Consider the following 13,817-nt stretch of genomic DNA (forward strand, 5'->3'; position numbering starts at 1 on the left):
ATCCATTGTAAAAATATCGCCATTAATAGATCCTAAAATAAATGACTTTATTATTTAATAATTAAGTCATACTGATCATAAAAAACCAGATTTAGTTAATATAAATAGATGACATATATTATTTATTTTCATAACATTTACAACACACAATAAATACTAACATAGATTTTATAATACATAAACAATGTTTCGACCTTCTACACATTTTTTACAACTAATTATATATATTCCTCCACTTTACAAATATCAAAATAACATTACCTAGAACATTACCTATACAAAATAAATCCTTACACATTCAATAAACGTTAATTTGCGTCACCCATATAAGGAAAGCAATTAGCATAACAGAAAAAAAAATTCAAATCAACAAATAAAAACAGACTATCCATTTAAACAACCAATCCTATTTCTGAAACAATTAACCTAATACTATATAAATGAAATAATAAGTAACTAAAAACGCAGTATACATCTCCTAAGTAAAGGAAGACGAAACTCTGCTGGATTTCTGGAAGAAAACTGATGGACTTCAACAGAAAGAGACCTACACATATCTAAAGTAAGTACTACTACATTATTAGTCAGCGAAAATGTAACTCTCAAAGCTCACACCTATATTTTAAAGCAAAATACATCAAATATATCTTTTTTTTTTAGCACTCATCCTACAGATGAAAAAAAAAAACAGAAGACCTACACAACACCTGGACATCAAAAGTTACATATAAAAAAGTAAGTATATATTAGAAATGTAAAATCGAGAATTAATAGATAGGTAACTAAATCTAAACTAGCAAAAAACGTCGAACAAATTATCATAAATAGTAATAAAATATTTCTACACATTTTCTCAACTTCCACAGGTACAAAAAGATATACACAGAAAATAACAGTTTGAAGAACATCAACAGCTGAAAATAACGACTTGAAAGCATCAAAACATTTACAGGTAAAATACAAATGTGTGAAACTGTATAATGTGATTAGAACATTTTTTTTCCTTAAAAAATATTTACATTCTCTTTTAATTACCTCCTAGCACTACAATACTATCATGACTGAAGGAGCTAAATTCATTTATTCACAAAAAGGGAAAATGCTTCTTTGTTACATGGGATATGTCTACACTCAAGAGAAACAAAAAGATTTGAAAGTGTTTTGGAAGTGTACGAAATATTATGCCAACAAATGTTATGGTAGAGCTATAACTCAGGAAACTACTGTTACTTATACTAAAGAACATAATCACCCACCCAATGTAACAGAAATAGAGATTAGACAAATGCTAGATTCCCTTAAAGAAGCTAGTACTAGCACTGATCAACCAACAACTGCTATTCTGAAACACCATTTAAGTGTACTTCCCCAACATGCTTCTAGCCAATTACCATCTATAGAATCCCTTAAAAGAACAGTAGCTAGACAAAAAAGAGCAACATGCACTACTCCTCCCACACCAAAAACTTTAGAAGAAGTCCAAATTCCACCTGAACTCTCTGTAACTCACAATAAAGAAAATTTTATACTCTATGACAACAAATCTAAAGATAAAAGAATTATACTGTTTGCCACAGCAAACAACATGACAAAACTTACCCAATGCCAAACTTGGATGATGGACGGTACTTTTTCTGTATGCCCCAAACCTTTTTATCAATTATACACCATCCATGGTCATTTCCAAAATGCAAATATTCCATTCCTTTATGCCCTTCTACCAAACAAACAGCAAACTACCTATCAAGAAATACTAACTGAAGTCAAGCAACATACTAACAACTATTTTCCACAAAAAATTATCATTGACTTTGAAAAAGCTATGATAAACAGCATCCTTAAAACATACCCACACACAGCAATACAAGGTTGCTATTACCACTTTAATCAATGTATCTGGCGACATCTACAAAAATCAACCTTGAGTATCCAATACGCCACTGATAGCACATTTGCTTATCAAATCAAAAAACTCATCGCCCTAGCCTATGTTCCACTAACAGATGTAACTGAGCACTATAACTTATTAATAGACAGCCCCTACTATAAAAGAAACGAAGATAAACTAAGCCCTATGCTTGACTACTTCGAAGACACATGGGTAGGAAGGCTACACAGATCAGGCCATAGAAGACAACCCAAATACCAAATAGCTTGGTGGAATGTCTACCTTAGCACACTAAATAAGGAAGCAAAAACAAACAATGCAGTTGAAGGATGGCACAATGCCTTCCAAGCAACTACAGGCCGAGGAACGCCTACCCTTCACAAATTAATACAATCCTTACAAAAAGAACAAAGTTACCAGGAGCTCCGAATGGAGCAATCAGTAACTTTGATTGGACCTAAACTCACCAAAGAAACTAAAAAAATGTATAACACACTCCAAAGTCAAGTTACCCTCTATCCAACTAGCAAAGGACTAGAATATCTATCAATGATTGCCAAAACTATTCTTTAAAACATTACATAACTATACACGTAAAACTAAACATATTTTTCCTAAAATTCTTCATTATAATATGTAACAAATTGCAATTAAATTATCAAATACATAATATTAACATATATAAAATGTATTTAGATAATGTATTTACAAAATGTTACATACAACATAAGTAAAGCAAAATTAAAAACAGTTTTCCCACCCATTAAAAATCCAGAAAATACTTATATTTCTGATGCAGCTTCAAACGTAATCCAATTCCAAGCAATCCATAGGACACCATTCCAAAAACCCATACAATCCATGAAAGCCCAAAATAAATGCAAAAATACAAGCAAATGCATAGCGACTCCTTTCCACTTCAGTAGACACCAGATACCATAGAAAACCCCAAAATCCGTAATGGCGAAAAATAAACGCTCCAAGAAAATGTAAAAACCCAAAAAATAGTGTGCAAAAATAAGAGTATATAATACTCGTTACACAGCTGTGATCAAAAAAGAAGGGAGTCCTCCAAAACAGCGAAACGCGACGATAACCTAGAAAAAATAAATAACATACCCACCCACATAAAAACACCCATACATATATAAAAACACATATTTATACATCAAACATATTATCTTAGTAACATTTAAACATATTACCTCACCTCACACACCTACAACAAAAACGCGGTAAAAATCCAATATCGTACACTCTACCTAACACCGAACACACAATCTTCTCTAATTAACTCTACCTACATAAACATAAACACAGCACACATACACTAGCAATAAGTTCAGAAACTTATAAAACACAATTAAAACAAACTTACCCTCTCTAACGCGAAGCAGCACCCAACCGCGATCTGTTGAAGTACCAAATACGCCTAAGTAACATTACGCGGTTAAAAAGTAGTCCCTGTATACAGCTAAATGCTATTTAATTTCTATATTCCAACACTTTAAAAAATACACAGAGTATTATATTAAGTGTAAATATTTATTTAAAGTGTATAAAATTATTTCATAAATATTCATGTTTGAAATAATTATTCAACTGTTATGTTATAGTTAAAAAATTAATTTTTGATTTATAAATACATTTAGTAAATAATGTTAATGTAAAAATAAATTGCATATATAAGTTTGTTACAAGAAATGTTTTTTTTAAATTTGCAAATATTATGTAAAACATTATGTATGTATATAATAAATGTTTTTGGTGTTTATGTATTTAAAAATGAATATTATAAATATGTTCAATATTCATAATAATTATTTCCAAAAATATAACATGACTTGGTAATAAACAAAAATGTTACAATTACAAAAAAATGTACATAATTTGCAATCGCAATAAATTCAATGTGTATCTGAATAAATATTTTGTTATTAAATAAAAAGTACATATTACCAATTTGTTTCAGAAACTATTTAAATGTTAATATATGTAAAAGATAAAAAAATTATGTTAATATAATTTAAAAACATATACATGTACTTCATATTTTTGTTATGTTAATAAAAACATTGAATGAAAATTTTTGATTATAAATAAAAAATTATTCTCTACTTACAAATAATTTTTTATATGTGAATAAACAATTTTTCATTTATGGCATTTAACCCTGTCTATGTTTCCTTCTTTATTATTGTATATAAATATTATTTGCATATTAAATAATCTATTTAAAAATACCTTATACATTAAAATATATTTAAAAATTGTATTAATATTTAAAGTCCTACAATACCAATAATTGTTTTAATGTATATTAATTGAAATATTTTATATAAAATATATGAAAAAGTAACTAATTAAATAGACATTTAAATTGACCATATTTTTACCCTGTATCCCTCTAACCTAAAACCCTAAACTGACCCAAAGCCCTAAAAACACCCCTTTACCCACAAACTAAAAACTGACCCAGAACCCACAAAATACCCCTTTACCCACTAACTGAAAACTGACCCTGACCCCTAACAATAACCCTTTACCCACTAACTGAAAACTGACCCTGACCCCTAAAAATACCCCTTTACCCACTAACTGAAAACTGACCCTGACCCCTAAAAATACCCCTTTACCCAAAAACTGAAAACTGACCCTGACCTCTAAAAATACCCCTTTTCCCACAAACTGAAAACTAACCCTGCAACCAAAAAAATACCCTTTACCCAAATACTGAAAACTGACCCTTAACCCTAAAAATAGCCCTTTACCCACTAACTGAAAACTGACCCTGACCCCTAAAAATACCCCTTCACCCACTAACTGAAAACTGACCCTGACCCCTACAAATACCCCTTTACCCACTAACTAAAAACTGACCCTGACCCCTAAAAATACCCCTTTACCCAAAAACTGAAAACTGACCCTGACCTCTAAAAATACCCCTTTACCCACAAACTGAAAACTAACCCTGCAACCAAAGAAAGACCCTTTACCCAAATACTGAAAACTGACCCTTAACCCTAAAAATAACCCTTTACCCACTAACTGAAAACTGACCCTAACCCCTAAAAATACCCCTTTACCCACTAACTGAAAACTGACACTGACCCCTACTAATACCCCTTTACCCACTAACTGAAAACTGACCCTAACCCCTAAAAATACCCCTTTACCCAAAAACTGAAAACTGACCCTGACCTCTAAAAATACCCCTTTACCCACAAACTGAAAACTAACCCTGCAACCAAAGAAAGACCCTTTACCCAAATACTGAAAACTGACCCTTAACCCTAAAAATAACCCTTTACCCACTAACTGAAAACTGACCCTAACCCCTAAAAATACCCCTTTACCCACTAACTGAAAACTGACACTGACCCCTACTAATACCCCTTTACCCACTAACTGAAAACTGACCCTAACCCCTAAAAATACCCCTTTACCCAAAAACTGAAAACTGACCCTGACCTCTAAAAATACCCCTTTACCCACAAACTGAAAACTGACCTTGCAACCAAAAAAATACCCTTTACCCAAATACTGAAAACTGACCCTTAACCCTAAAAATACCCCTTTACCCACTAACTGAAAACTGACCTTGACCCCTAAAATACCCCTTTACCCACTAACTGAAAACTGACCCTGACCCCTACAAATACCCCTTTACCCACTAACTGAAAACTGACCCTCACCCCTACAAATACCCCTTTACCCAAAAACTGAAAACTGACCCTGACCCCTAAAAACACCTTTATCCACAAACTGAAAACTGACTCTGAAAGAAAAAAATTACCCTTTACCCAAATACTGAAAACTGACCCTGAACCCTACAAATACCCCTTTACCCACTAACTAAAAACTGACCCTGACCCCTAAAAATACCCCTTTACACACTAAATGAAAACTGACCCTGACCCCTACAAATACACCTTTACCAAAAAACTGACAACTGACTCTGCACACAACATATACCCCTTAATAACCAAACAGAAAAGTAACCCAGAAGACTAAACCAACCTCTTTCCCCAAATACAAAATAATATATATATGAGAATATCTATAATTATATATATATATGTTATATATATCTTTATATATCTAATTATAAATATATTATATATGTAATTAAATGTAATTAGACAATTATATTTCATATATATATATTTTATATTTAATTATTATAATATTAGTTATATCTATTTATATCTATATAATTAACATATTTTAAGTCTTTAACAATTATTTCATTATGAATACCAATTAATTAATTAACATATGTCATTACTTATAATTAATTAACTTCCCACCCTATACCCCTATTAACACACAACCCACTACATAACATAAAAATGTGAGATGTAACATAATTTACTATAATAGCATTAATGTTAATAAATTTACAATTACATAAAATATAATTAACATATTTAATTTATTTTACAAATATTTAATTATTCATAACAATTAACTAATTAACATAATTAATTAATTACAATTAAATTACTTCCCACCCTATTCCCCTATAATCCCACAACCCACTACATATCCTAAAAAAGTTTGATTTTACATATTCAACAATAATTCCATTTATTTAAATAAATTAACAATTAAATTATATATAATTAACATATTTTAGATAAATAACAAGTATTTACTTATTCTTACAAATTAATTAATTAACAGATTTAATTACTTACTATTAAATTACTTCCCACCCTAATCCCCTATAATCCCACAACCGGCTACATGAAAAAAATGATTTAAATAAGCATAATTCTCAAATAAGCTATTAAAATAACATATTTACCAATTACATATTATATATTTAATTAAATAGTAATTTAACAATTAATTACATATTAATACCAATAATTATATTTACATATTTAATTAATTAATACCAATTAATATATTTACATATTTAATTAATTAATACCAATTAATATATTTACATAATTAATTAATTAATACCAATTAATATATTTACATAATTAATTAATTATATTTAAAATACTTCCCACCCTATTCCCCTAAAAACCCACTACCCGCTCCTAGAAATTATTATAGTAATATAAATTTTTTTTAATTTATTAATTATTTTTAACATTAATTCTATATAAATAAATAAATAAAATTAATACATTTTAACACAAAATGCTATTATAAAACATTAAAACAATGTACATTGAACTATTACATATTATATATATACATATTAAAATTCGATATCATGAGAGTCGATATTGTGACAGTCGATAACACAACTTTCGATATTTTTAAACTAATAAACATATCGATATTTTTTACTGACGATATTACTTACTCGATATTTTTTATGTCGATATTTTTTACATACATAACAATCGATAAAAAAAAAATCGATATTACTTACCTCGATATTAATGCCATCTCGATATTCTCTAGTCGATATTATGTCCAGTCGAAATAAATGACTCGATATTAAGACTGTACACCTTTGCCAGCGTATACAATCAATCAATCAATCAATTAAACTTTATTCAATTTCATTACATGAGAAATCATAAAAGTACAAGAGCAGAGATATATAAATACATAGGCACCATTGAATATATATTCATTCAAAAATCTAAAAAGAACAAATACAAGTTATATGTCTAGGAAGAGGGGCAGATCTCAGAAGGTTAGACAAAAACATTTCATATAAGAGGCCAAAATTCATTTATAGTGTGCCAGGGTCTATTATTTAAAAACATAATCTAAAATTTATAAAAAATATACAGTGATAATAAAACAGATCCTAACAGAATTATTGGCAAATCCCCGTAATCAATTGGGGACGAAATCGCCCTATAAATACAACATTACATTGTGGCCCGGGACCTAATAATCGCCTTTAGATACGTTGTTACAGCCAGAATAGTCGCTGGTGTTTCTAGAAGCTGTAATCTTAGGAACGCTACCCTACAATATCTGACATTCCAGCTTCTAAGAATCGGTCTAAGGTATTTCTTTCTGGGTACAGTGAAGATTTTGCAGAATAAAGTGCAGTGCAGGGTTGATTGTAATAACACATCATCACAGGGGCATACACGTGTATCGGCTGACCAAACATTTGCCACTGGAAATAAAACAATTCTAAAAAAGGAGCCAAGTCGGAAGCGGGACAAAATCATACAGCTAAAGCTATTTTGTACCATCAATAGATATTGTTGAGTGCCCTCACCACTCATGATCAGTTGGTTTGCAATTACCGTATGTTTTACTCTCTCTTTGCACCCTCTTTGCTCCTCAAAGTATTTCAGGCAACAAGCTTTCAGGTCTTTTCTAGAGATATCTTCCAAACTACTGGGGTCCATAAAATATTCGGGATGCCCAATGGCGTTAGTTGTCTTTTTTATTTAATTAAACCACGCCATATCTTTGACCCCATCTAATTTAAGGCAATCCCGAATTACATCCCTATTGAATCCTGTTTCATCCGTTACCCAGACAGTATGCAACATTAGCAACTGAGCTATCTTGATGGTGTCTGTTATGTAAGGGATACCCAATTCCTGATGGCAGCTGTAAGTAGCAGAAGAGGTGGGGGACGCCCAGGAGGTAACGGATAAAATTATTTTCACAAATTTGTATTATATCCGATCCTTCAATGCCCCATAGGCCTGCCCCATATAGCCCAGTGAAAATACATTTAGACTTGTAGACTTCCAACAGCACTTTTACAGGTCTTTCTCCTATCTTTTTAGCAAAATTTAGAACTGCCCCCACCGCTCTAGTAAAAGTCAACTTTCTGGCCTTAATCGCCGATTTCCATGTACCTTTCTTATCAAAGGTGATACCTAAATAACAAAAAGTATCAGTGTTTTCTAGCTTTCTGTTATCAATAAAAACATTACATGTTGTGCCTCTATTCTTGCCACAACCCGTAGTGAATGTCTTAGTTATGTTCACTCTGAGGCCCCTCTCTTTCATGTAAATGACAAAACTGTTCACTGCCCTTTGGAGGCCCCGTTGGGTCCTTGACATAATCACTGCATCGTCGGCGTATAGTAAAAGAGGGACCGGGCGCCCCCTATAGTCGGGTAGTCATTTTGATCTTTACTGAGGTGTTGGTCCAAACTATTTATATAAAGTGTAAAAAAAAGGGGCCAATATGCACCCCTGTCTGACACCCTTTTCAATTGGGAATTTGGCAGAACACTCCCCCATCTTCCCATAGCGCACCCTCGCCCCTGCATTCTTGTACATTTCCCTTATAAATGATAATAAAACCGGGTCCACCTTAAGATCTTCTAAAATATTCCATAACATCCCATGGTCAACACAATCAAACGCGGAACTCAAATCTATGAAAGTAAGAAAAAGTTTCCCCCTCTTTACCTTAGTGTATTTGTCTATAATTAAAGCCAGATTCAATCCCTGCTCTATGGTTCCCATGCCTGCACGAAAACCATATTGAAGTTTTGTTAAAAAACTCGCCTCAGCGGCCCAAGTTTAAAATCTGTTTAAAATTATTCTCCCTGCAATTTTCATTAGGGCATCCAAGAGGGAAATCGGCCGGTAGCAACTGGGGTCCTTTCTGTTTCCCTTCTTGAAGATAGGTACCACTATCGCATCTGACCAGGTAGGGATAAGTTTAAAATTGGTGCTACTATTTAGCACCATCGTTAACAGTGGGGCCCACATGTCTATATTTGATCTGTAGACATCCACTGGATCCCCGTCAGGGCCTGGTGCTTTCCCTGCCGCGCTCTCTTTAATGGCCCTTACCTCCTCTAATGTGATGTTCAAGTCGAGGGGGAAAACTCCCTGCTCACTTACTACTCGCATATCAGTTGCTACTTCCTTTGATTTGTAGATGTCCCCAAAGAATTCCACCCACCTTTCTCCCGTAATTGCCACATCTATAATATCTACCTCTTTATCATGGTAAAAAGGAGCATTTACGGCTTTCCAAAAACCGCTATTGTCCTTCATTGCGCGTGCCTGATGTAGGGCTTCCCAGGCTTCCTTCTTTAACTGCCTTTTCCTCTTCTTCAAAGCGAGGCGGTAGGCAATCCTCGCCTGTCTAATGTTTTCCTTACATTTCGGTATAGTGTGCAGCATACTTTTAAGATGGGTGTGGGCTCTGGAACAATCTCTATCAAACAAACCCTTCAATTTAGTTCTTCCCCCCGCTGTTTTCCCTCCTTAGGAGTTTATAAGCCTCCTCTGATATCCTTAAGAAGGCAAAGTAAATGTCCTCAGTAGCACTCCCCTGAGTGAGACATATTTCCATATCAGACTGGGTTTTACTAATCAAATTAGACAAAAAGGCCTCCGAATCAACTCTATCCCATTTTAGTGAATAACCATTTATGGTAGCGAGTCGGACCTTGTGCTCACAAGGGGCCTGCCTCTTCCTATTTTTATAATTTTTCAAAGCGAGAAACTTTAGGCTTATTGGGTAGTGATCACTCATTGAAATTACCCCTGTTTTACAGTCCAAAACACTAGAGGCATATCTCCTTGACAATATGATAAAATCAATGATAGAATTTCACCCTCTCCCGTTAAAAGTTGGCTGAAAAGGCGTAGGATTTAAGCACAGCTCGTTTGCGAAACCTAGGCCATGTTGATATAGTATGTCATTAAACAGCTCCCCACTTTTATTATGAGTAAAATGTGAGGAAGTGTCCTCGTTATCTTCACTTCGGCCACAAATACCATGTTCACTGTGCACACAAAGGGAGCAATTAAAGTCCCCTTCCCATATTAATGGCGTATCTTCTACCATATTTTCGTCAATGTTTTTTAAGGCACTACCCAGTTCCCCAATGACGGTCTCTTTCCGATCTATTAGGACGTTATTATAAAAATTCACTAGGACCACTTCCTTATTCCCTCTTAACCTCATGTTCAAAATTTGATAAAAACTCAGATCAATATTTGATCTTAACATTTGATACCCCAGCCTCTACTGAGATGTAGGTACACAAACTCCCCTTGTTACGGCCATGATCTGTGGTAATTGCTGGAGTGTGATATGTACTAAAACCCTGAATATGGGTTTCCCTCTCTAGCCATGTTTCTTGGAAACATAATATATCCTACTTATCCACAAATGACAGCCACTCAGGATCGTGTACTTTTGTGGCTAGGCCTGCAATATTCCAGCTCAGCAATTTACAGGCACTCACTTGACCCTCCAACTCTTTTACATTTTCACATATTCCCTGTGAGGTGCTTGTCTGACCAATGATATCTATCTTTTTCCTGGTTCTTGGGGATCTATGGGCCCGATTCACAGAATGAACTTAAGACTCAATCCTAAACTTACTACTATTTTGGTATTCACAGAATGCACTTACTACTTTTGGCATTCACAGAATGAACTTACTACTTTTGGTATTCAAAGAAGTTAGGATTTTGTCTTAAGTTTGTCTTAAGACAGACTTAAGACAGACTTAAGACAAAATCTTAACTTCTGTGAATACCAAAAGTAGTAAGTTCATTCTGTGAATGCCAAAAGTAGTAAGTGCATTCTGTGAATACCAAAATAGTAGTACGTTTAGGATTGAGTCTTAAGTTCATTCTGTGAATCGGGCCCTATGTGAGAATACAACGGTGGGCTGTCTGCTATTTTTCACCCACATTGGATTATTCTCTTCGATACATGAGTATTTACCAATGTTCATCTTACTATTTCCCCTACTGTCCTTCGTCCTTGGGGACAGAGTAGTATTCCCATGACTTTCCTCCCTATCAAGGGTATCAAACTGTCAATCCTGGTCATCCAACCGTGTCAAAGGTTCGAAACGATTTGGGTGTGACCAGTTGATGCCTGTATGTTGTGTTTCTTGGAAGTCCCTCACTGGTCTCCTCCCTGGAAATACATTAACAGGATGTCTCAATTCAAAGTTTGTACTTGTCTGGGTTGGAGGGTAAAAAAACCCTAAAGGCAATATATTAATATCTGAATGATCATAGTAGTTATTCCCAGCCCTATTCAAGATCTCCCTAATTAATCTAGGATCACTGAAGGTCAAGACAATGCAATCCCCTTTAAGCTCTTTTCGCCCTTTCCCAACCCATGATATTCGTCTTGCCATTTTAAAGTGCTTAAATAAAGGGTCACACAGGCCGGTATACTTACCCAGCCAATGTAATTATTTATTGCTCAGCTCCCTCCATGTTTCTTGGGCATGATGTTCCAATTCTGGAACATTAGCTAAAATGACCACATAAGGGGTGGCTGCTGGAGGTAAATCCAGGCAAGATTGCCCTTTCATAAGTTGGTCTGAACTTTGGTCCCCTCGGGGTAGGATCACATCTGAGCCTGTATTACTATCATTGGGTTTTTTCTGTTCCCTATCATTTTTCCCTTGTTCACCTGCCCTACTCAGTCTTTGCACTGGGATAGTATTATTAGGGTCTCTAACCACCACTGTGGTATTAATTGCTTTGACTGGAGTATTTGTACTGGGATCCTGCAAGCCCCCGGTGTTCCTATGTGTCCCCTCTTTATAGTTACCTGTAATACCACGTATGATAGTTTCTATATTAGTCACCCTATCTGATAATATCCCCAGGGCCTGTGAAATGTATGATTTTATGGAATCCATGGTGTTCTGGAGGCCATCCTCTATTCTTTTTTGGCCTTCCAGTATCTCAGCAATAGAATTGATGCCCCCACTATATTGATTTTTCTTAGTATAACTTTTTTCGAGTAGGTTGTTTCTTAGTGGATTTTCTCTTTTTAGCGCCTTTATCAATATGGCCAATAACCGCCTGTGAGTCAGCTACTTCGATTGCCTGACATCCCTCCAGACGTGCAGATATCTTACTGCGTTTAGATGGAGGGTGTGAGTCCTCTGCCGTCTCACTATGTTCACTTGAAATTGTTTGATCATCCACAATCTGTATACATCCGTTCTGCGGACTCCTAATCTTGCCATCCGTTTGATTTACTGTGGAACTAATGATATCCCCTTTCTCTATTGCTTCTACATCTCCCCCCCTTTGTTAATGTTTATTCCACCATGTGGATGTGTTCTTCAATAGCTCCCATGGCCCCTGTGAGGTAGGTCAAAAGTAATTGCTGCCCCGCCCCCTTCCGATTGGATGCTGCATTACTCAATTTACGTTTTGACATCTTAAAAAAATAACAATAATGAGGTTATATACTACAACACACTCTCAAAGTACTCACAAAGAGAGTCCACTCTCAGTCAATATATTTCGAGGGACAGTTCTCAGAGGGGAGGGCAGCCCGGCCTCCTCCGGTCCCCGACGGGCTTAGACGGGCCCGCCCTTGGCCCGGGCTTGGTCCAGGCGCTGCCCGCGTGCGTCCCGTGCTGCGGGAGGCGTGAAGCACTAATGAGGGCTGCAGGCGCCTGGTAATGATGCTGTCAGCGCGCGCCTCCAAGTAGCTGCTGGGATCTGTAGTCCCTGGCGTGGGTTCAATGATGGCTGTTTCCCTCACGGCGGTCCCAGTCCAGGGGGGCTTCACACACAGCCCCTGCCCTGAAGAACAAAGTAGATGTGGAGGGTAAGTAAAAGAGCTGTTCCCCTCATGGCAGTAAGCAAAAGTCCAAAAGCGTGTCCCGCGCTGCGGGAAGCGTGAAGCGCTAATGAGGGCTGCAGGCGCCTGGTGATGACGATGTCAGCGCGCGCCTCCAAGGAGCTGCTGGGACCTGTAATCCCCAGCGTGGGTTCAATGATGGCCGTTTGCCTCATGGCGGTCCCAGTCCAGGGGGGCTTCACACACAGCCCATGCCCTGTAGCGCCTCGCAAGTCAGCTCCACGGTGAAGGTATCTGTGATGAGAGCTTTCTCAGGTTTTTTAAGTCATACTCCAGCGCTGACATCAGAACCTCCAGGGCCTGCGAAGAGAGAGCTTGTAAACAGTGCTGCAGTGTAGGCCACCGCTTATCCCGCTGCCTGGACACCCCCTGCCGATAGGC

This window comes from Lissotriton helveticus, chromosome 1_1 (assembly GCF_964261635.1).
Source record: "Lissotriton helveticus chromosome 1_1, aLisHel1.1, whole genome shotgun sequence".
Classification (NCBI taxonomy): domain Eukaryota; kingdom Metazoa; phylum Chordata; class Amphibia; order Caudata; family Salamandridae; genus Lissotriton; species Lissotriton helveticus.